General features: G+C 44.3%; 1 protein-coding gene across 1 annotated transcript in view; it reads right to left on the reverse strand.

The window, feature by feature from the left end:
• EXOC5 (exocyst complex component 5) overlaps nt 1–25,197 on the reverse strand; it is a 173,663-nt gene that overhangs the window by 36,151 nt on the left and 112,315 nt on the right. The window lies entirely within an intron of this gene.

Below are 25,197 nucleotides of genomic sequence, written 5' to 3' on the forward strand. Positions count from 1 at the left end.
TAAAACATTTCCATGGGCTATAATGCTGGAAAAATCACAGATATAGCCTATCCATGTCCTTTTGTGAAAAAAAGGGAGAAAAAAAAACTTGACTTATGACCAATCAGGCTCCAGCTCCCTCTAGAATATTCCCCAAAGAGGCTCATTCCCTCAAGAGTGAGGAGTATGTAATGAAAAGTAAATGTGAGAGTCAAAGGGGAGGAGGGTGGGTCGCATGTGAATTTATGAAAGATACCAATACTGGATAACTGTAGTTACAGGTAAGTAACTTGTTTTCTTATCCAGTACTGGATCTTTCCTAAATTCACATGCTTGAATCTGAATAGCCAGCAGTACTCCTAATAACCGCAGTGGATGGTGGGTGCGAGCATTGTAGTCTTTCTAAATATATATATATATATTAAGCAAAAAATAATTGCCACGCACTCGGCTCAGCCACAGGGTAAGTTTAAGTGGGTTTATTCGGTGCAGAAAAAAAGGGGAACAACGCGTTTCGACTTTGCAGTCTTCTTCTTAGTACTAAGCCGAGTGCGTGGCAATTATTTTTTGCTTACTACATTATTGAGGGTTCAGCCAACTCTCCTGCCTTGCACCAGTTGTCAGTGCGCGTCGGAATCTTTTGGCTTGCTTTGTTTGGATATATATATATATATATATATATATATATATATATATACAGGGAGTGCAGAATTATTAGGCAAGTTGTATTTTTGAGGATTAATTTTATTATTGAACAACAACCATGTTCTCAATGAACCCAAAAAACTCATTAATATCAAAGCTGAATATTTTTGGAAGTAGTTTTTAGTTTGTTTTTAGTTTTAGCTATGTTAGGGGGATATCTGTGTGTGCAGGTGACTATTACTGTGCATAATTATTAGGCAACTTAACAAAAAACAAATATATACCCATTTCAATTATTTATTATTACCAGTGAAACCAATATAACATCTCAACATTCACAAATATACATTTCTGACATTCAAAAACAAAACAAAAACAAATCAGTGACCAATATAGCCACCTTTCTTTGCAAGGACACTCAAAAGCCTGCCATCCATGGATTCTGTCAGTGTTTTGATCTGTTCACCATCAACATTGCGTGCAGCAGCAACCACAGCCTCCCAGACACTGTTCAGAGAGGTGTACTGTTTTCCCTCCTTGTAAATCTCACATTTGATGATGGACCACAGGTTCTCAATGGGGTTCAGATCAGGTGAACAAGGAGGCCATGTCATTAGATTTCCTTCTTTTATACCCTTTCTTGCCAGCCACGCTGTGGAGTACTTGGACGCGTGTGATGGAGCATTGTCCTGCATGAGAATCATGTTTTTCTTGAAGGATGCAGACTTCTTCCTGTACCACTGCTTGAAGAAGGTGTCTTCCAGGAACTGGCAGTAGGACTGGGAGTTGAGCTTGACTCCATCCTCAACCCGAAAAGGCCCCACAAGCTCATCTTTGATGATACCAGCCCAAACCAGTACTCCACCTCCACCTTGCTGGCGTCTGAGTGGGACTGGAGCTCTCTGCCCTTTACCAATCCAGCCACGGGCCCATCCATCTTGCCCATCAAGACTCACTCTCATTTCATCAGTCCATAAAACCTTAGAAAAATCAGTCTTGAGATATTTCTTGGCCCAGTCTTGACGTTTCAGCTTGTGTGTCTTGTTCAGTGGTGGTCGTCTTTCAGCCTTTCTTACCTTGGCCATGTCTCTGAGTATTGCACACCTTGTGCTTTTGGGCACTCCAGTGATGTTGCAGCTCTGAAATATGGCCAAACTGGTGGCAAGTGGCATCGTGGCAGCTGCACGCTTGACTTTTCTCAGTTCATGGGTAGTTATTTTGCGCCTTGGTTTTTCCACTCGCTTCTTGCGACCCTGTTGACTATTTTGAATGAAACGCTTGATTGTTCGATGATCACGCTTCAGAAGCTTTGCAATTTTAAGAGTGCTGCATCCCTCTGCAAGATATCTCACTATTTTTGACTTTTCTGAGCCTGTCAGGTCCTTCTTTTGACCCATTTTGCCAAAGGAAAGGAAGTTGCCTAATAATTATGCACACCTGATATAGGGTGTTGATGTCATTAGACCACACCCCTTCTCATTACAGAGATGCACATCACCTAATATGCTTAATTGGTAGTAGGCTTTCGAGCCTATACAGCTTGGAGTAAGACAACATGCATATAGAGGATGATGTGGTCAAAATACTCATTTGCCTAATAATTCTGCACTCCCTGTATATATATATATATATATATATATATATATATATAGATATATATATGGAAAATGTCACTTACCCAGTGTACATCTGTTCGTGGCATGAGACGCTGCAGATTCACATGCTGTGCATTATCCTGCCATCTAGTGTTGGGCACGGAGTTTTACAAGTTGTTTTTCTTCGAAGAAGTCTTTTCGAGTCACGAGACCGAGGGACTCCCCCCTTTCGGCTCCATTGCGCATGGGCATCGACTCCATCTTAGATTGTTTTCCCCGCAGAGGGTGAGGTAGGAGTTGTGAATATACTAAATGTGCCCATGCAATGGAGTAAGTATGTATGTACATAATGTGTATTAAAATAGTATTTATTTACAAATTTACAATTTTCATTCAACTTATAACGGCTACAGGCTCCCGGGGAGGTGGGACGGCGCATGTGAATCTGCAGCATCTCATGCCACGAACAGATGTACACTGGGTAAGTGACATTTTCCGTTCGATGGCATGTGTAGCTGCAGATACACATGCTGTGCATAGACTAATAAGCAGTAATCTCCCCAAAAAAGCAGTGGCTTAGCCTGTAGGAGTTGAAGTTGTTTGAAATAATGTTCTTAATACAGCCTGTCCTACTGTGGCTTGTTGTGTTGTTAACAAATCTACACAGTAATGTTTTGTAAATGTATGAGGCGTAGATCATGTGGCTGCCTTACTAATTTCTGTCATAGGTATATTTCCTAGAAAGGCCATTGTGGTGCCTTTTTTCCTAGTGGAATGTGCTCTTGGTGTAATAGGTAGATCTCTTTTTGCTTTAATATAGCAAGTTTGAATACATTTAACTATCCATCTGGCGATGCCTTGTTTGGATATAGGATTACCTGCATGAGGTTTTTGGAAGGCTACGAACAATTGTTTTGTTTTACAAAATTGTTTTGTTCTGTCAATGTAATACAATAGTGCTCTCTTTATGTCTAATGTATGTAAGGCTCTTTCGGCTACTGAGTCTGGTTGTGGAAAGAAGACTGGGAGTTCCACTGTTTGGTTTAGGTGGAATGGTGATATGACCTTTGGTAGGAATTTGGGATTTGTACGGAGAACCACTTTATGTTTATGTATTTGTATAAAGGGTTCTTGTATAGTAAATGCTTGTATCTCACTTACTCTTCTAAGTGATGTGATAGCTATTAGAAAGGCTACTTTCCAAGTTAAGTATTGCATCTCACAGGAGTGAATGGGTTTGAATGGTGGTCCCATGAGTCGTGTTAATACAATATTAAGGTTCCATGAAGGTACTGGTGGTGTCCTTGGGGGTATGATTCTTTTTAGTCCCTCCATAAATTCTTTGATGACTGGGATTCTAAAAAGCGATGTTGTATGTGTAATCTGCAGATAGGCAGATATTGCAGTGAGATGTATTTTAATGAAAGAGAATGCTAGCTTAGACTTTTGTAAGTGTAATAAGTAGCTTACAATGTCCTTTGTGGAAGCATCTAGTGGTTGAATCTGTTTAGTGTGGCAGTAGTAAACAAATCTTTTCCATTTGTTTGCGTAACAATGTCTTGTCGTAGGTTTTCTAGCTTGTTTAATGACCTCCATACATTCTTGTGTAAGGTCTAAATGTCCAAATTCTAAGACTTCAGGAGCCAGATTGCTAGATTGAGCGATGCTGTATTCAGGTGTCTGATCTGTTGTTTGTGTTGTGTTAACAGATCTGGTCTGTTTGGTAATTTGATGTGAGGTACTACTGATAAGTCGAGCAGTGTTGTGTACCACAGTTGGCGAGCCCAGGTTGGTGCTATGAGTATTAGTTTGAGTCTGTTTTGACTTAGTTTGTTGACCAGATAAGAATGAGTGGGAGAGGGGGAATAGCGTAAGCAAATATCCCTGACCAACTGATCCATAAAGCATTGCCCTTGGATTGAGGGTGTGGGTACCTGGACGCAAAGTTTTGGCATTTTGCGTTTTCTTTTGTTGCGAATAGGTCTATTTTTGGTGTTCCCCGATGTAGGAAGTGATCCTGTAGGATCTGGGGATGAATTTCCCATTTGTGAGTTTGCTGGTGATCTCGACTGGGATTGTCGGCTAACTGGTTCTGAATGCCTGGATGTATTGTGCTATTAGGCGAATGTGATTGTGAATTGCCCAATGCCAAATTTTTTGTGCTAACAGACAAAGTTGTGACAAGTGTGTCCCTCCTTGTTGGTTGCGATAATACATAGTTGTCATGTTGTCGGTTTTGACAAGAATTTGTTTGTGGGCTACTAGTGGTTGAAATGCTTTTAATGCTAGAAACACTGCCAGCAGTTCCAAATGATTTATGTGAAGTTGTTTTTGTTGATTGTCCCATTGACCCAGTATGCTGTGCTTGATGAGGTGTGCTCCCCACCCCATCATGGAAGCATCTGCTGTGATCACATCTTGAGGCACTGGGTCTTGGAATGGCCGCCCTTGGTTTAAATTGATAGGGTTCCACCATTGAAGCTAGAAGTGTGTCTGGCAGTCTATCAACACTAGATCTTGAAGTTGACCCTGTGCTTGTGTCCATTGTTTTGCTAGGCACTGTTGTAAGGGCCGCATGTGTAATCTTGCGTTTGGGACAATGGCTATGCATGAAGACATCATGCGTAGAAGTTTAATTACAAACCTTAATGGGTAGTGTTGGTTTGACTGTATGCTTGATGTTATATTTTGGAATGCTTGGACCCTTTGTGGAATTGGAGTGGCAATTGCTTTTTGTGTGTTGAGTGTTGCTCCCAAGTGTTGTTGTATTTGGGATGGCTGCAGATGTGATTTCTGGTGATTTTTAGAGAACCCTTGTTTGTGTAGTTTCTATAACGTATTGCGTGTGAAGAAGACACTGTTGTTGAGTGTTGGTTTTTATTAGCCAGTCGTCTAAGTATGGGAATAAGTGCATGTGCTGTCTCCTTATGTGAGCGGCTACTACTGCAAGGCATTTTGTGAATACCCTTGGGGCTGTCGTTATCCCGAACGGTAACACATTGAATTGATAGTGTACGCCGTGTATCACAAACCTTAAGTATTTTCTGTGAGAAGGATGGATGGGTATGTGAAAGTACGCATCCTTGAGATCCAATGATGACATGTAGTCCTCCTTTTTTAGTAAGGGAACCACGTCTTGAAGTGTTACCATGTGGAAGTGGTCTGACTTGATGAAGAGATTCAGTGTTCTGAGGTCTAAGATAGGTCTTAACGTTTTGTCCTTCTTTGGAATTAGGAAATATAGTGAGTAGACACCTGTTCCTTTGTGATGGTTGGGTACTAACTCTATTGCTTCTTTTTGTAATAGTGCTTGGACCTCTATTTGTAATAGGTCTAAGTGTTGTTTGGACATATTGTGTGCCCTTGGGGGCACATCTGGCGGGAAATTTGTGAATTCCATGCAATAACCATCATGGATAAAGGCTAGGACCCATGCGTCCGTGGTAATGTGTGTCCAGTTCTGATAGTATGCATTAAGTCTCCCCCCCACTGGTGTTAAGTGTTGGGGTTTTGTGACACTGGAGTCACTGTTTGGTTTGGCTTGTTTTAGGTGCCTGGAACTTTCCCCTTCCTCTTGGGAATTGTCCTCCTCTATATGAGCCACGAAACCCTCCCCTCTGGTATTGTGCCTGATAGGTGGGTCTGGTTTGCGAGGTGGAAGGCTCTGGTGTTTGCATTCAAAACCCCCCTCTAAATTGTGACTTTCTTTCATTTTTCAACTGCAGTGTCCACTTCCGGCCCAAACAATTGTTCTTGGTTAAAAGGCATGTTCCACACCGCTTGTTGGATTTCTGGCTTGAATCCAGAGCTTCTTAACCATGCATGCCTGCGAATGGTTACCGCAGTGTTGACCGTTTGTGCTGCCATGTCTGCCGAGTCTAATGCGGACCTTATTTGGTTGTTGGATATTGCTTGTCCTTCTTCCACAACCTGCTGGGCTCGTTTCTGGTGTTCTTTGGGCAAGGGTTGCATAATGTGTTGCATCTCGTCCCAGTGTGCCCTATCGTAGCGAGCAAGTAGGGCTTGCGAATTAGCGATCCTCCATTGATTGGCTGCCTGTGCTGCCACTCGTTTGCCCGCTGCGTCAAACTTCCTACTCTCTTTGTCAGGCAGTGGAGCGTCTCCTGACGATTGAGAGTTTGCCCTCTTTCTTGCTGCTCCTACAACCACCAAGTCCGGTGTAAGTTGCTGTGTTATAAACATAGGATCCGTTGGGGGAGGCTTGTACTTTTTCTCTACCCTAGGCGTGATAGCCCTTCCTTTAACTGGCTCCTGGAATACCTGTTTTGCATGTTTGAGCATACCCGGGAGTATTGGCAGACTCTGGTAGGAAGCGTGGGTGCATGCCAGGGTGTTGAACAGGAAATCATCCTCTATTGGCTCAGAATGCATTGCTACATTGTGGAATGTAGCTGCCATGGATAGTACCAGCATATATGCAGTACTGTCCTCTGGAGGTGACGGCTTTGTTGGGTAACAATCCGGACTGTTATCTGATACTGGTGCATCATATAAGTCCCATGCATCAGGATCATCCTGTGTCATCCCAGTATGCGTAGGTAACTGCATTGGAGGTGTTCCCACCGGAGACAGCTGTGGTGAGTGTAGTGGGGAAGGTTGTGGAGAAAACCTTGGTGGTGGGGTTTTTTCTCTGGCCACCTTAGCCTTCAGCTGCATTTCTGTCTCCTGAAATGCCAGTTTTCTTTTGGTTTTAATTGGAGGAAGAGTTTGTATTTTTCCATTCTCTTTCTGGATATGCAACCTCCTTTGCGTATGGTCTGGTTCATCCATACTTATTTCCTGCTCTAATCTGTCATTTGGCTGGAAAGTCCTTGCTCTTCTGTGTAAGAGCTTCTTTTTGGCTCCAAAGCTGCTTTTTTTCGGTACCGATGTTTCTGATAAAGTCTTTTTCGGTTCCGACGTTATATTTCTCACCCTGGGTGAGTCGAACTCTCGGTGTCGAGATCGTTCGGTGCCGGAATCTCAACCGGAGTCGGAAGTCTTTGGCAAATCTCTGGCCTTTTTCGGTGCCGATGTTTGGTCACCTTCTTTTCGATGGGTTAAGCCATGGCCTGCTGGCGGTGGCGTCCCCTTGGCCTTAATGATCTTTGTGTGAGTTTTGGACGGGGCAGTTTTACTCACTGTTTTCTGCATCGTCGTGGGTCGCTCACTTTTGGATTTGTCAGAGTCCGTCCCCTGGATGGAAATTCTTTCCTCCTCCTTGACGTTGAGTTGTTCTCTCGGTGTCGACGCCATTTGCAGTCTTCTCGTTGGTCGATCACGTAGGGTCTTTTTAGATCGAAACGCTCGACAAGCCTCACAAGCATCCTCCCTCTGTTCTGGTGATAAACACAGATTACAGACCAGGTGTTAGTCTGTATGAGGATACTTCGAGTGGCACTTCGGACAGAAGCGGAAGAGGGTCCGGTCCATTAGTCTTCGATGATGGATGTGGTCGGGCCGTCCAGGCCCCGCTGAAGAACGGAAGCCCCGAAGGGCCGCCGGAGCGCTTCTGCGATCGGTGCCGATACAATAACACTAAACCGGTACCGAACTAGAACAATACTGTAGATTTTTCGATATTTAGCTAACTTTCCCGATTCGAAATGCGGAGCGAAGAGGAACACGTCCGAACCCGATGGCGGAAAGAAAACAATCTAAGATGGAGTCAACGCCCATGCGCAATGGACCCGAAAGGGAGGAGTCCCTCGGTCTCGTGACTCGAAAAGACTTCTTAGAAGAAAAACAACTTGTAACACTCCGAGCCCAACCCTAGAAAGCAGGATAATGCACAGCATGGTTATCTGTAGCTACACATGCCACCGAACATATGTTTTACTTTATATATATATATATTTATATCTCAAGCAATAATTGCATAGGAGTTAGAAACTATGACATATAGAATGAAATATGAAATATGCACATTCAAGTAAAAATCTCACCTCAATGAAATAGATGATGTAGGACCGCCTGTCCAACAAGTGAATCAGCTCTTTGTGTTGATTCCAAACAGTAATGCTGCGTAAAAGAATGTGTAGTCTTCCATGTTGCAGCTTGAAATATCTTGTCCAAGGCGATCCCTTGAAATAGAGCTACTGATGTGGAAATTGCTCTTGTAGTGTGCGCCTTCAGACGACTGGTTAGTGGTTTTCCAGCCTTCGTATGGCAAAACTGAATGGTGGATGCAATCCAACGAGCTATTGTTGCTCTAGTAACTCCTGTACCCTGACGACCCTGGGCATATAAGACTAGTAGCTGGTCTGTCTTCCGGAGTTGTTTAGTCCGCTGAAGGTAGAACTTCAAGCATTGTTTGATATCCAGTGTGTATAGAGTCCTTTCCGCCACAGTTAATGGATTCGGGAAGAAGGTTCTAAGTATCACTGGTTCGTTCAGGTGAATAGATGAAGGTACCTTAGGGATGTATCTCGGGTTATTTCTGAGAAGAACAGTCTTCTGAGAAAATAAGGTAGGGTTCCTTAGTGGTAAAGGCCTGTATATCACTGACTCTTCTTGTGGACGTAAGAGCAAGTAGAGTTGCCACCTTCCATGAAAGATATTTCAGATCCGCTCTGTGAATAGGCTTGAACGGGGCTTTCATTAATTGTGAAAGGACTATGTTTAGATGCCATTGAGGAGGAGGTGGTCGTACAGGAGGGAAAGTGCGAAACAGACCCTTCATAAATTGTTTTATTAGCCTGGATGAACCAAGGGAGGGCGCATCCGCAGAGTGTCTGTAAGATGATATAGCAGCCAAATGGACCTTAACAGATGCATGACCGAGCCCAGTCTTTGATAGAGCGAGAAGGTATGATATAATTTGCTCTGGCAAGACCTTTAGTGGATGCAAATTGTTTTGATGATGCCAGATACAAAACCTCTTCCATTTGAGCCTGTAAGTCCTGTTTCTACTATCAGCCTGTGCCCTGGACAAAATTACTTTGCATTCTTCAACAATGTTCATGTCCTGGAATTCACGGAATTCAGGAGCCATGCGTGCAATTGGAGAGATGCTGGATCTGGATGAAATATTTTACATTGACTCTTCGTTAGAAGGTAGTACTTGCAGGGAAGTCGTAAGGGATTGGCCACTGACAGGAGGAGTTCAATGTACCAATACTGCCTGGGACACTTGGGTGCTATGAGTATGAGCTTGTAACCCTCTGATTTCATCTTCTTGAGAAGCCTGGGGATTAATGGGAAGGGGGAAAAGCGTATGCAAAGAACCCAGACCATCATATCGAAAGAGCATTCCCCCACAACCCTGGGAGTGGGTATCGACTGGCGTAAAATTTGCATGTGGTGTTCTGATTGGTGGCAAATAGATCCAGGGCTGGCCGTCCCCAGCATAGAAAGATGATGTCTAGTTCCCTCTGAATGAGTGCCCATTCGTGGCAGTTGTCGTCCGTCCTGCTGAGACAGTCTGCTAGGGCGTTGTTAATACCTGGAAGGTGTTCCACTCTCAGACAAATCTTGTGAAGTGTGAGCCATTCCCAGAGAGACTGAACTTCTCTTGAGAGGGAAAGAGATCTTGTTCCTCCCTGCTTGTTGACGTAGAACATGCTTGTTGTGTTGTCTGTACGGACCAACACTGAGGATCCTGAAATCCGTGGAAGGAACGCTTTGAGCGTAAGAAATATCGCCTTTAACTCTAGCAGATTTATGTGCAGTCTCTTCTGCGTGCTTGACCATTTTCCTTGAATGCACATGTCTTGCAGATGACCTCCCCAGCCCTCCAATGAAGCAGCCGTTGTGATAATGAAATCTGGTATTGGTGTCAGAGAGGTCAACTCCTGAGAGAGATGGTAGGTCTGGGAGCACCACCGCAGAGCCTCCACCATCCTTGGTGTAATACTGATTAAATCCTCGAAGGATCCTTGAGATTGGGTCCATTGTAGCTGCAATTCCTCCTGTAATGGTCTTATTTTCAACCTTGCTAGGTGGACTAAGGTGATTGATGAGGAAATCATTCCTAGGGGTGACTTGAACGTTCGCACTGAAACAGACCTTCTTCTTGAGACCCTGATAGCCATGTTGGTCAGTTTCTGCTGCCGTGCCTTTGAAAGATAAGCCTTGTTCTTGACGGTGTCGTGTTCCACACCCACATCCACACTTGCCTGTCGGAAGAGTGAATGATTTTTGGAAGTTTACTGATAGGCCTAGATTGTGAAATAGTGTTAGGCAGGCGTTGGTAGCTTTGGATGCCAGCTGCGATGTAGGAGCCTTTATTAGCCAGTCGTCCAGATGTCGGAAGACTTGAAAGCCCTTGTTGTAAAGAAAATCGGCTATCAGAGCGAGACATTTTGTGAAGATTCTTGGCGCTGACTTTAAACCGAGTGGGAGAACTTTGAATTGATAATGGGCACCGGCCACAATGAAGCGTAGATATTTGCGATGCTTTGCATGTATCGGAATGTGGAAATAGGCATCCTGGAGATCCAATAATGTCATGTATTCTCCAGTGCTGAGAAGGTGCAGGACCTCCGACAGTGTGATCATACGAAAGGACTGTTTCCTGAGGAACTTGTTCAATTTTCTGAGGTCTAGGATTGGTCTCCATTCCCCCGACTTTTTCCTTATTAGAAAGAACCGGGAATAGAATCCGAGCCCCCTCTGGTGCACAGGGACCTCCTCTATCGCCCCTTTGGAAAGCATTAGAAAAAGCTCTTTCTGAAGCAAGTGATGATGAAGTGGGTGCGATTTTCCAGCGTGGGTGGTGTGGTGGTTTTTGTACAAATTCAAGCATATGACCATGAGCCACTATATCCAGTACCCATTTGTCCGATGTTATGTTTTTCCAGTTCTGAAGATAGTTCCAGATTTTCGCTCCAACTTTATGGAATTGTGTAAAACATGGAAGCGTAGCCGGTGCCAGACAAGGATCATTGTTTGCGACGCTAATCCCAGGTTTGCAAACTCGATTTCCTTCTCCCACCCTGTCTAATGTAGGAGGTCGTGGGTGGTTGTCTATAAGACAGGTCAGTCTGTATGGCGGCTGTTGGTACTGCCTCTGGTAGGAGCCACAAAACGTAGAGAAACCCCTACCTCTGGCTCCCCGAAAGGGATGTTTCCTGTACTGCAGGCTACCCAGAGAACAAGCAGTGTCCGTGTCAGTCTTGATGGCCTGTAAGGCGTCATCTATATGCCTGCCGAAGAGAATTTCTCCATCATAGGGCATGTCTAATATCCTGGACTGGACCTCTGGCCTGAAAGAGGTTGCTTTCAACAATCCCTGACGGAGCAGTACAGCTGCTCCAGCAAGCTGCCGGAAACCCGTGGAGGCTATATCTAAAGCGCCGTCGTTGATCTCTTCTGATGTACATTCTCCCTCCTGCAGTATTCTACATTCCTCGGGTTGTTTGTTCTTAGGAAGGAGCTCTATGAAGGCGTTCATGTTAAACCACATCTGGCGGTCATAGCGACCCAAAATCGCCAGAGAGTTGGCTGCACGGACAGGTACAGCTGACATCCCCACGAATCTATTGCCCACGTTGTCCAGGCGCCTGCCTTCCTTATCTGGAGGAGTAGATATATGCGTCGACAGATTCTTGGAAGGCCTTTGGGCAGCCTGGGAAATGACAGAATTTGGCTTTGGATGCCCTGTCAAACATGATGGAGAGTCCTGTGTAGCCTTGTACTTTTTATCCAGCTTCTGTGGAACTGGTGGAACAGTAGCTGGATTCGCCATAATTTTAATGCCTTCACTCCAAATAAAGTCTATGATTGGAATTGCCCTCACCGACTTTCTTTCTTGTTCTTTAAAGTCACAGAGGAAGCATTCTGACTGTGAGGCAGATGTCGGCAAATGAAACCGTGTGGCCGCTCTGTCCATTAAATTATGAAAACCTCCTATATCCTTCGGTGCAGAATCTGATGGATGAAGAGGTGGTGGTGATGGAGTAGGAGCTAAATATTCATCCCATTCATCATTAGGATGTTGGGGTGTTGAAATCTCGCCTTCTTCTCTTTCATCCTCTGAAGAGGAGACGTCCTCTCTGGGAGGGGTGGCCATTTTAGACTGAGGTGTAAGCCTGGGAGTTGCTGGAGGTGGAGGTATACTCCTTGGTGTAGCAGGAGAGGAAGGAAGAGGCGGCTGCGTCTCAGCTGCGGTTGGAAACCTCCTCTTATAATCCTGTACCATAGACTGCAAGTCTTGAATTAAAGAGGCAGGCATTTGCACAGTGTCTCTTGGCTGATGTAAAGGCTCATAATAACGTCTTTGATGAGTATAATAAGACTGATACTGTTGTTTGTACTCATCCTCATCATCCTCCTCCTGATATTTGACATGAAACTGGGATGGGCTGTGCACATCACCAAACGGCCCTTCATCTGACTCCTCCCAGTCTAGCAGGTGACTAGGAAGTAAGGTTGTTACCTTACTTGGTGATGTATCTGTCCGGTAAACAGCAGACCTAGACATTGTGGTAATTTTCACTGGGGCTTGAAGGTCAGGCGATCCAGAACAAATGGGGAATCACACTGCCTTGACTGACAGGAACTAGTGGCATCATCAATGGTGTCGACGACGATGGTCCCGTTGACGGAGTTGGCATCACTTGCGATTTTTCCACCAGCAACGGTCTCGTTGACAGTGATCTCGTCGACAGCGCTCTCGTCGACGATTGTGTCAACGACGATGCTCTCGTCGACGATGGTGTCAATGATGGTGCCCTTGCCGTCGATGTTCTCGTCGACGTACCCTTCAACGAGGTCTTTTCTGGAGCAGCTTTCGTCGACGGCTCCAACGATGGATGCAACTTATTTGTGACTCTGATTGAAGGAATTGGAGCCTGTATAACAGACATCGACTTAGTCGTTGTCGACAACGGTCTTGTCGATTACACGGTGGAGACGGTAACTGTGGAAACCGTCATCGTCATCACTGTGTCGTCGTCGACTTGAATTTAAGTGAAACCTTTCTGGAAGCGGAAGGCTCTAATGAAGGAGAACAGTGGCGGGACTTTTTGCGATGAGGAGTGGATGGCTCAGAGGAAATTGAGCTTTGTATGTTCTTGGCACCCTCTTTATAGTGCATCTTGTAATGTTTTCTGGATTTCTCAGCCTGCCCCAGGTCTGCAGATCTGGACCTTTTATGAGGTCTTTCTGATTCAGTCTCATCACCAGAAGTACAGAATTTAGCCTGTAACCAGATTAACAGTCTTCCTTCCCTGTCTCTAAGGGACTTCGCAGAGAAGGTGCGGCATATCTTACAGTCTTTTACCTGATGTACAGGATGCAGGCAATATAAACAGTCCTTATGTGGCTCATTCACATGCAGCCTCTTCTTCCAAAAGGTCTTACAAGGGAGGAAAAGGTCTTTCCTGAAAGAATCAGACATCTTCTGAAGAAAAAAGTTGTCTTGAGAGGAACAAACTGAGCGGAGCTCAGGGAGACTCCCTTCACAAGACGTGTGGTAGAAAATCTGAGGGAATGAGCCTCTTTGGGGAATATTCTAGAGGGTGCTCGAGCCTAATTGGTCATAAGTCAAGTTTGTTTTTATTTTATTTTTAACAAAAGGACATGTATAGGCTATATGTGTGATTCTGCTAGCATTTTTTACACACTTCTTTTTTGATGTACCGTGGGACTCCCACTTCGACGACGGGGATGATTCAAGCATGTAAGTTTATAAAAGATCCAATACGGGATAATTGTACTAATGTAGGTTCCTTTGAGGAAGCCAGGCCTGGACCTGCAAATGCCTACATATGTAATTTTCAAAGCCATTTTCCTAGGAATAAACATAAGACTCTTTCATTTACTGTATGTGTTGTTTGTTAAGATACATAAATGCACCGACATCGCCTTAATTTCCTATGCACACCTCATTATTAATATTAAGTAAATTATGCATTTCTAGATCAATTTTTTTGAATGTATCATATATGCTAAACTTTTACTGGTCTGCGTCTTGTAGCACTGTTACTTCAATCCGGTCAGGCCATTATAAGTAAATAAACATGTGTGGCTTTCTTTGCCTAAAACCCCTATAAGAGTTGGTGTTTTTGGGAGATGTGCTAGAGTGTTTGGAACCTGCTTAGACAGTAGACTCTATGTCAGTCTGTCTATAGATTTATACTTACACCTTCTTGGGCTTTCTATTGAGGCAGACCCTATGTCAGCCCTCTTGCTTAAATATACTTTGGTTCTGATTGCTACTTGCTTGAGAGATTCACCTTATGCTAATCTTCTTGCATATTTTAACTTTGATCATATATTGACTTTTTAATTGCGGATTCCCCATGATCTGACCAATGATCTTTTTGCATTGTTTAACAATCCTAATTTTGAATCACCCCTTATGGTTCTGATCAGACTTTTTGTTTTGTAGACATTACACTTAATGGCATAGGGATTAGACTTAGGAAGACTCAGACAGTCACAACCCTACACTTTGTCCCTCTTAATTGTTTTAACTAGAGCACTGATAGACATAACCTCATAATCTTTTACCTGTGGAATACTGACCGCACAGTAGATTAAGCAATATGATCTCATGCTTCATGGGACCTTTTTATTTTAGGAAGGCAGGAGCAGCTGGCCACAAATAAAGATGTTAAGTAGACCATCCTGTAAAAACAAATACAGAACATGTCCAAGCAATAAACAGTGGACTTCTAAATGCACATATTAACCTACATGGTGATTCTGAGTCTCCTCTCCTTCATATCTGCTTGAGGAATGCAGGAATGGCGAGGACTTCTCAAAATCATACTAGTCATTAGAAAGTTATTATGGATCAGGGAGAAAGCCCCATCAAATTTAAATAAAAAAAAAAAAAGAAAACTAAACTAAATAAAAACAGAAGGTAATTACTCCTCACTCTGTCGTTTGGCTCTTGCTCCTTCCAAATTTGTTGGGAATCCAATTCCAGCACATGCCAGACTAGGCTTCATGCAAAGATGTTGTGGATAACCTCCTGCCCAATAACTATCTTTAGAGTATTATGTTTCCCTTGAACAATGCATTCAGAAGATCTTAAGAGTGACCTTATTCATTGCCCCATGTATTTTAGGCCTCTGAAAAGCCACCAATGCAGATTTGTCTCTGAAAGGAAGGAGAATGGATTTTGGATGAAATTGTACTATTGTAGAGCCGTTCAGCATGGAAGAAAGTATTGACCTGCAAACAACTTACTCTTTTGCATTATTGCCTTGTTAAAGACCACCATAAGTGTTGAGAAGACTGTGTTTCTAAAATCAAAAACTCATTTGCCCTACAAATGTCTAGTTTACGAAGAAGAGGGTTTTTTCTAGCAATGAAACATCTTCTTTGATTAACTGAAAGAGTGATATCTTGTTTGAGAAGAAATTCCATCAAAACGTTTGGCATTAAAGGCGACACTTCTGAGCATCAGTTTAACTATCTAGAAAATCAAGCATAGGTCATTCAAGAAAAGAGTATGATAGGTCTTGTTGCAGTTATAACTGACAAAAAAAAACATGCTCCATGTTAGAAAGACAATGTCACAAGACGTCAATGCTCCAACGGTCTGTACACTAAAGAGGCAAAAACCAAGGTCAAACCTGTAGGAAAGTACCATCTTGCCTGGCATGTTACCCCCATTTTCACTGTATGTATGTTTGTTTTTGCCCTTGTGTCACTGGGATACTACTAGGCAGGACCCCAGTGCTCATAGTGTATGCCCTATATGTGTTCCCTGTGTGGTGCCTAACTGTATCACTGAGGCTCTGCTAACCAGAACCTCAGTGTTTATGCTCTCTTTGCTTTCTAAAATTGTCACTGCAGGCTAGTGATTAATTTTACCAATTCTCATTGGCACACTGGTACACCAATATAATTCCCTTGTATATGGTACTTACGTACCCAGGGTATTGGGGTTCCAGGAGATCCCTATGGGCTGCAGCATTTCTTTTGCCACCCATAGGGAACTCTGACAATTCTTACACAGGACTGCCACTGCAGCCTGAGTGAAATAACGTCCACGTTATTTCACAGCCATTTTTCACTGCACATAAGTAACTTATGAGCCACCTATATGTCTAACCCTCTTTTGGTGAAGGTTAGGTGCCAAGTCACTTAGTGTGTGGGCACCCTGGCACTAGCCAAGGTGCCCCCACATCGTTCAGGACAAATTCCCCTAACTTTGTGAATGTGGGGACACCATTACACACGTGCACTGCACATAGGTCACTACCTATGTGTAGTGTCACCATGGTAACTCCAAACATGGCCATGTAACATGTCTAAGATCATGGAATTGTCCCCCCCATAAAATTCTGGTATTGGGGTGACAATTCCATGATCCCCCGGGTCTCTAGCAGAGAACCCGGGAACTGCCAAAGTGCCTTTCTGGGGTTTCCATTGCAGCTGCTGCTGCTGCCAACCCCTCAGACAGGATTCTGCCCTGCTGGGGTCTGGGCAGCCCTGGCCCAGGAAGGCAGAACAAAGGATCTCCTCTGAGAGAGGGTGTTACACTATTTGGAAATAGTAGAGAAGCCTCCCCCTGCCACTGGAAATGCTTTGATGGGCACAGATGGTGCCCATCTCTGCATAAGCCAGTCTACACCGGTTCAGGGATCCCCCAGCCCTGCTCTGGAAAGGAAAGGGCAGTGACCACCCCCTGACCAGTACCTCCCAGGGGAGGTGCCCAGAGCTCCTCCAGTATGTCCCAGACCTCTGCCATCTTGGATTCAGAGGTGTTGGGGGCACACTGGACTGCTGTGAGTGGCCAGTGCCAGCAGGTGACGTCAGAGACTCCTCCTGATAGGTTCTTACCTCTCTTGGTAGGCAAACCTCCTTTCTTGGTAGCCAAACCTCCTTTTCTGGCTATTTAGGGTCTCTCCTCTGGGCTATTCCTCAGATAACGAATGCAAGAGCTCACCAGAGTTCCTCTGCACTTCCCTCTTCGACTTCTGCCAAGGATCGACCGCTGACTGCTCCAGGATGCCTGCAAAAGCGCAACAAAGTAGCAAGACGACTACCAGCAACATTGTAGTGCCTCATGCTGCCAGCTTTCTCGACTGTTTCCTGGTGGTGTATGCTATGAGGGCTGTCTGCCTCCCCCCTGCACTGGAAGCCAAGAAGAACTCTCCTGTGGGTCAACGGAATCTTCCCCCTGCTAACGCATGCACCAAAGGACTGCAGCACCGGTCCTCTGGGTCCCGTCTCATCCTGACGAGCGTGGTCCCTGGAACACAAGAGCTGGTCCAAGTGTCTCCCACAGTCCAGTGGCCCTTCTGTCCAAATTTGGTGGAGGTAAGTCCTTTCCTACCCCACGCCAGACAGCAAACCTGTGTACTGCATGATTTGCAGCTGCTCCGGCTTATGTGCACTTCTCCAAGGAATCCTATTGTGCACAGCCTAGCCTGGGTCCCCAGCACTCCGTCCTGCAGTGCTCAACCCGCTGAGTTGGACTCTGATGTCGTTGGATCCTCCTTTTGTGACTCTGAGTTCACAGAAATTCCAAGTGCCTGCTCCGGTACTTCTGCGGGTGCTGCCTGCTTCTTCGGGGCTCTCTGAGTTGCTGAGCGCCCCCTCTGTCTCCTCCTCCAAGGGGTGACATCCTGGTCCTTCCTGGTCCCCAGCAGCACCAAAAAACCTCTACCGCAACCCATGCAGCTAGCAAGGCTTGTTTGTGGTATTTCTGCGGGGAAACACTTCTGCAACATCCAGCACGCCGTGGGACATCTTCCATCCAAAGGAGAAGTTCCTAGCCCATTTTGTTGTTGCAGAATCTTCGGCTTCTTCCACCCGGAAGCAGCCCTTTTGCACCTTCATCCAGGGTTTCCTGGGCTCCTGCCTCCCCTGGACACTATTGCAACTCTTGGACTTGGTCCCCTTCCTTTTCAGGCCCTCAGGCCCAGGAATCCATCTTCAGTGTTTTGCTGGTGCTTGTGGTTCTTACAGATCCCCCTATCACGACTATTGTGTCTTTCTGGGGTAGTAGGGTAACGTTACTCCTACTTTCTAGGGTCCTGGGGTGGGGTATTTTGGACGCCCTCACTGTTTTCTTACAGTCCCAGTGACCCTCTACAACTTCCCATAGGTCTGGGGTCCAATCGTGATTCGCATTCCACTTTTGGAGTATATGGTTTGTGTTGCCCCGAGACCTATGTTCACCTATTGCATCCTATTGTGATTCTACATTGTTTGCACTACTTTTCTTACTGTTACTTACCTGTTTTGGGTTTGTGTACATATAACTTGTGTATATTACTTACCTCCTAAGTGAGGATATTCTCTGAGCATACTTTTGGCATATTGTCACTAAACTAAAGGACCTTTATTTTTAGTAACTCCGAGTATTGTGTTTTCTTATGATACTACTATAAGTGGTATAGTAGGAGCTATGCAGGTCTCCTAGTTCAGCCTAAGCTGCCTTGCCATAGCTACCTTCTATCAGCCTAAGCTGCTAGAAACACCTCTATTTTACTAATAAGGGATAACTGGACCTGGCACAGAGTGTAAGTACTACAGGTACCCACTATAAGCCAGGCCAGCCTCCTACAGAACCCCAATGAGCAACAGAAAATATGATTGGAGGTTGTAAATGTAGGTGGTTATTAAAGGGTCTTTTAATTCCCTCATTTTTACAAAAGAACATAAAACCCAGATGAGTAAGACAGGTAATGATAGCTGGGAGGGGACATAAAGGATTCCTGAATAAGCTAGGTGAATCACAGAGGGTAAGACTTCATGTAGAACAGCCTCTTAAGGGTTATGACCAAGATCAAGCACCCAAAGGCAAAAACAAAGCTATAAGTAGTTATGCTAATGTGTAACTAATTTTGGCAACAATCCAGACAGATGCAAGTGTGCATTTATTGTTTTTTTAGGACAATGCTATCTAGCTCAGTAATGAAAGGGAGAGATGGAAAATCACCCCAGTGCGTTGTGCCAAGAGATCTAATCAAGCATGCGGGGAAGCTCGATCTTCTTTTTCCAGGTCAGAAATAGTTTGGCCCTCTTTTTGGCTTCACAGTCCCACCCCTTTATGGCGAGTAAAAGGAATACAGTGGGCAGTAACCACTGGATCAGATGTATCAGCACAGCACACAGTACCTCAATGGTAGCTCTTCAGCAGCCGTATCATTTACGCTTTGATTAAGGGACCCAGTACACCAGTTACCAGCTCCATCAGATATACAAGGTCACTGATACATCAGTGGACCAGGTAGGTTTCACCAAGAGATAAGTAATCTACAAGTAGCAGATATATATTGCTCACACTTGGCGAGTTTATAAAGAGAACAGGGCCTCAAGTACTCTGATCCCAAATGGAAGTAGACAACTATAAAGGTAAGTGGTAGTTTAGGTACATGTACTGCTCAATGTGAACGGGTTAGGCCCTCTATCCCATCATATAATAAACATTTGAGCATAGAAAGTGCAACGTACAACATTTTAAAGTGCTAATTGCACAATATGCTATTAAATGTTATATGATCCATATTACAGTGATGACAAGTATATTCTTAAGTTCAAACACTTAATAAATAGATTAAAGAAGGGTTGGCATATTGAGTAATAGGAACATCGAGGAGATTTAGAAAACAAAATGGCAAGTAAGAATATCAGTAGTTACAATAGTGCACGTTTCTCAGAGACACATAAAATGGGGATATAGTACAAGGATCATGCATCATATTGAGTATAGTTTCTATACAGAGGTATTTATCACATTTAACATGGAGTAATACTTTATCTGTTTCATAATGGCCACAACAATGCTATATAATTTGATAAATCTGTTCTGAATATATAACACCAATCAGCATAAAGTATAGGCACAATAATTAAAATTTCAATTTTGGAGAGGTTTTGGTAGTGTTCTGAGACCAAGTAATATAAAATGGTACAGTTTACTACACAACAGATAGAAATGAGTTATCAGTAAATCCAGTAGTGCATCTCTGCTTCCCTACTAAGATCATGAATAACAGTATCCATTTGCTTTCTTTTCTTCTGATTAGAAGTTCACAACCTCCTATCCTGGAGATTGTAAGTACCTGCTCAATGGCAAAGAAGAACAAGCATTTGCAATGCAACGGGTCTCGCGTTTGCTCATGTTAGAGCTGATCGCGTTGTAAACTCCTAGCCCGACTTTTTATCTATCGGCAAAAGTGCTTTTATGTAAGTAACCCGAAAAAGTGAAATTAACTGTGTAAAGCGCTCGACTTCTGCCAAGCGAAATCGCGCTAGGAAAATAGAGAAAAAGACAGAAAACAACGAGCCTCGCATGTTTTCTGTACTTGGTCATTGCGCTTGAGGAGGGCTAATCACCGGAAAAGGCATGACGTGTGCATGCCTTCCACTAATGAAAGCAAGCAGATTTTACTAGGCAAGCCCATGAACCAATGAAACACACTGACGTGACGTCGACAGGGCTCAGAGCCCTTTTCTAATAACTAAAGTGTCTCGCTGCGATACGCATGCGCGAGCGCATTCAACGCAGGCTTGACACTAAAAAATATCTGCAGTGTTTATGATCCTTTGTAATGTGTTCAGACAGTGGTAGGATAGGGTTCAAGTTGAGTATGTAATGGTAATGTTATTGACATTGTGCTTTCATTGGGTTTACAGTATTCCCTGCATATATCTGATTACATGAGATTTGGAAAAAGGTCAACAAAAGCCTAAACTTAGTAGTCTCATTATTCCCTAGGTTGCCGATACTAAAGCTGTGGAAGGTGTAGAAGTCATATGGTCCTGTGTTCAATAAATTCTGAATGGCAAACTCATTTTTTGCATTCTTTGCAAGTCGAAACCCCAAGGGAGGTCCGGATGGCACGGATACTGAGATTGGTTTGTAGGAGGTACTAGTGTTTGTAAGGACTTTAAAGATGTAATGATTACCTTAACTGAAGTCAGTGATAGAAGAAATAGATAAATATGCTGTTGGGGTGTTTTGGTGTAGAAGGGTAGATCTGTTTACGATGCCAATGCCGCCTGTGGTTTTCAGCTAGATTTTCTTATTGTATCTTTCTGCTACTAGTCTTTCCGTTATTTCTTGGGATTTTCTTCTGTAGCAGGAATCTTCACTGCAATTCTTTCTAGCTTTAAAAAGTTCATCCTCTGGGATACAGGTAATGTTATATGGTACGATTGGCATTAACAGTTAAATTGGCTGTTGTGAATTTCCTATGTAATTTAGTTTGGGTTCTTTGATTATGTACATAGATCATGAGATCCAGGAAGTCAACCTCATTCTTGGACATGGAAGAGGCAAGACGATAATTCATTTCTTTCTAGTTTATCAGACTGAGAAATATCAGAAGGGATTGCGGACCATGTCTTACTATTAAGATATCACCACTGTAATAACCCCAATAGATAATATGGGGTGTGAATTCAAGAAATGTATAATCAAAGAGCAAGCGTTTTTCTGCCTCACCCATGAAAACTAAAGGCATAAGGTAGGGCAGAACATGCACCTATCATTGTCTCTCTTTTTTGTTTCTGAAGGAAGAGTTCTGATTTAATGAAAATAAATTGTTATAGAAGCAGAACTCAAAATCTCCAGGATCATTTTGTTGAGAGTCCAAAAGTAGGCAAATCTGAGTCATAGGACCTTTGTTGTGGCCCAAAAGACATCATAATTTGTAGTGGACGTGTTCAGGTTGGTAACAGCAAGTACAAAGTACAGCTGCCATCCAATATCATTAACTTTGTTCAGTATGTCCTTGGTATCCTTTGTACATGATGGGAGGTCCTTCATGAAAGGCTAGAGGTGTGGCGAACAAGCTACTTACCTTTGGTACTTCTTTTTCTGGTACAGACTAAATCTAGCCACTGATTCCTCGCCATTTTGAATATTCTCCAGGTGTCTGGAAACATTTCAGCAGTACCTTAGGGTACCGGGAGGTGGCACCATGCAGCTCCGCACTGATTACTTCCACTCTGGAAAAGACATGTGAAGCCTATGTAGGTGCCACTCCTGCAGTTCCTCAGTTGCTTTTCAGACTGCCCGTGCCCCCAGACACTGAGCCCTAAAAGCAAATTGTTGTGACTAGTGTTGGTGTGACTAGTGTGCAGATACTTAGATATGTGATCTTATTAATGGATAGAGACCATAAACTGAAGAGCGAGAAAGAGGGTCAGTGAGGAATCTGCAGCCATATAGTCTTTCTACCCGAAAGAGTGTTACCGAAGTTAAGTGATTTGTTCTTCTGATAGAGACTTCTATCTGCAGATTCCTCCCCTTTTGAACATATACCAAAGCAGTACCCATCTGGATGTGTGTCTGTGGATTGACTCAAACAAGAAAGTCCTACATGACCAAGCAGGCAAAATGCCCCTCTTCAGACAGTAGTGCTTATGAACATATGGAGGGACACCCAGGAAGTAGCCTAGCAAATGTCAAGGACAGGGACTCTGCGGGCTTACACAGTGGTAGCAGCATTTGCCCCAGTAGAATGAGCATACAGTCCTTCTGGCGGGTGCCTTTAAAAAATAAATAAAAAAAAATTCTTAATTTTCGGTGTAACCATAAAGTTTACACATTTGGTACAGTACAAAAAATAGATGTTATAAAATTACAGCAAGACACTGTAGAGTAATTGCTGCATTGCTATGACAAGGTATACAAAACCACTATAGTAGCTTGACCCCAAAAGAAAGAACCCGAGTGGCTCAGTCCTCATGCTCTTAATCTAAGACCTCTCTGTGGGAGTCTAATTCTCCATACATCTGGAGGCTGCTTTTAAATCAATGCATAGCAGATCTTAATGCAGAGCATGATCCAGTTGGAGATTGGCAAGGCTGTGCAGAAGTGAACTTTCTTCACCCCAAAGAACCCCATAAAGAGATGATCATCTGTCTGGTGTGCTTTGGTTCGATTTATGTACAACCTCAACACTCTTGTGGGGTCCTAGCAATTTGGTCTATTGTTCTCCTTAGAGCGGAGAGGCAGAGAACAGAACGCCAGCAAGGTGATATTTCTGATCGACATGGAACAGCGTCATAACTCTAGGCAAGACGGATGCCCAGGTCCGCAGAACCAGTTTGTCTGGGAAGGTGGTGGTGTACGGTGGGTTGAGCAAGAGCTTGAACACTCTCAATCACTGTGGCAGTGTAATAGAAACAAGGAACTGAATAGAGGAGAAGGAACCGTAAGGAACAACTGTAAAGTGGCTCAAATGTAGTACACACTAGAAACGTGAGGACCAAGTTAAGGTCTCACTGCGGCTTGACAAAGGGAGGAAACTAATGCAAACATTTCAAAAAGTGCATTACAACTAGAGACAAACAAAGAGGGCTGCTCCGGCAACTGCAAAAAGTTCGAAAGAGCCAATAACAATATATTTTTTTTTTGCAGAACCCTGCCCTGTTGCTGTGACAGCAGGTTCTCCCGGGGGAACACCGTGATCGGAGTACTCAATCCCAGGAGTTCTAGATACCATACTCTCTGTGCCAATCAGGGGCCACTATGGTGATTTAAGTCCAGTCGGTCCCGATCTTCTTGAGAAGGCATACAGGAGTACCGAGTCCGCTTGTGGGAGAACTTTTCTCCAAGTGAGAGGCGTCTTTGAAACTCCAATGCGCATAAGTGCTGAGATTTCACCATCTCTCTTTGGTGACAAACAGAACAAGCCAAGGTTCTCCCTATTCTCAGAATAGACTTTTGCCACCTCCAGCTGTAACTTCTACTTGTGACCCACTGGTGGCTGATGGCTGCGCTCATCAGACAGGCATTCAATGATCCTGCTAAGTTGTTCACCACCAAGAAGATCCCTTGGTGACCCAGCCAATTTCCAGAGGTGCAAAGCCTCCTAGCACAGGGTCCATGACTCCACCCTACCCTGTTTGTTGCAGTATCACATGGTGGTGGTGGTGTCCATGAGCACCTGTACCAGCCTTCCCTTGATGGAGGGAGGGAAAGTTTTCAAGATCAGCAGACAGCGCTCAACTCCAGAAGTTTGGTATGGAGCCAGGACTCCGCTGGAGACCAGAGGCCTGTGATTACCACCTCTTCCAGTTGGCCATCCTAACCCAGAAGTAATGTCTGGGCTAACTACTGTGGGCTCCAGATGGGGAAGTGAGATGGACCTGCCACTGACCCAACTGCAGTCCAGTATTCACCACTTTAGACCTTTTGCAGGCACCTGGAAAGCTGAAAGTGGCTGGAGAGGTCCCCTTAATGTTGGGCCACTAAGACTTCAGTTACCACTGCAGAGTCCACATGTGCTAGCCGGCATGCTCGACCAGCACGAAGCAGGAGGCCATCAATTCCAGCAGCCTCATAGCTGACCTCAATCACATCCAGGACTAAGATTGACAGATGAGGATTCTGGATTCTCTTTCCGGGGGAAAGGCACAAAACAAGACTGCCCCAAATGGCCACAATGAAGGGGGGTGCCTGGGAAGGCGCCAGGTGTGAATCTGGCATGCTGAAAGTGAACCCAAAGATGGCAAGAGGCTCGTCATAATCTGGTGGTCTGGTCCTTGCCAAGGCCTTTCAGGATGTTCGTGACACGGCCAAGTTCCAAATTTGATGTGGTTTAGAAACACTGAGACGGGCTTTTGGCACCAGTGTTGTCATTCACCCCCACGCTTTGCTATGGTCCACTGGTATTTCAGGCAATGTACAGCCATTCCTTATGGACATGACATTCAACAGGACTTTTAGGGACAAGCAGACTCCTCTCTGGAGTGGTTCAAGGGGAGCAGGGCTATGGTGCACTCCCTGGGCTTATATGCCCCACCCCGCCAACTACATCAGTCGTAATTTACCTTTTGTGACTTTGGCAGTTGTACCCCACACCGTCAGACTATCCTACACCAGCATGACGCACAGCAGTTTTGCTTTCGTACCCGTGATGACCACCGCCTCTGCATTCAAGGTCAACGGGCAACCCAGTCCACTGCCCCCTCTGCCAAATCCCTCTAGTGTACCCTTAGTGGAGCCCAGCCACCCAGTATAAGGCAGAATTTGATGATACTTACTAGGCTGGCAGCCCATAACATGAGACAGGTAAATCCTACAAATTGTTCAGAAGTGTTATGCCCTACC

Source organism: Pleurodeles waltl, chromosome 9 (genome assembly GCF_031143425.1).
Source record: "Pleurodeles waltl isolate 20211129_DDA chromosome 9, aPleWal1.hap1.20221129, whole genome shotgun sequence".
NCBI lineage: Eukaryota > Metazoa > Chordata > Amphibia > Caudata > Salamandridae > Pleurodeles > Pleurodeles waltl.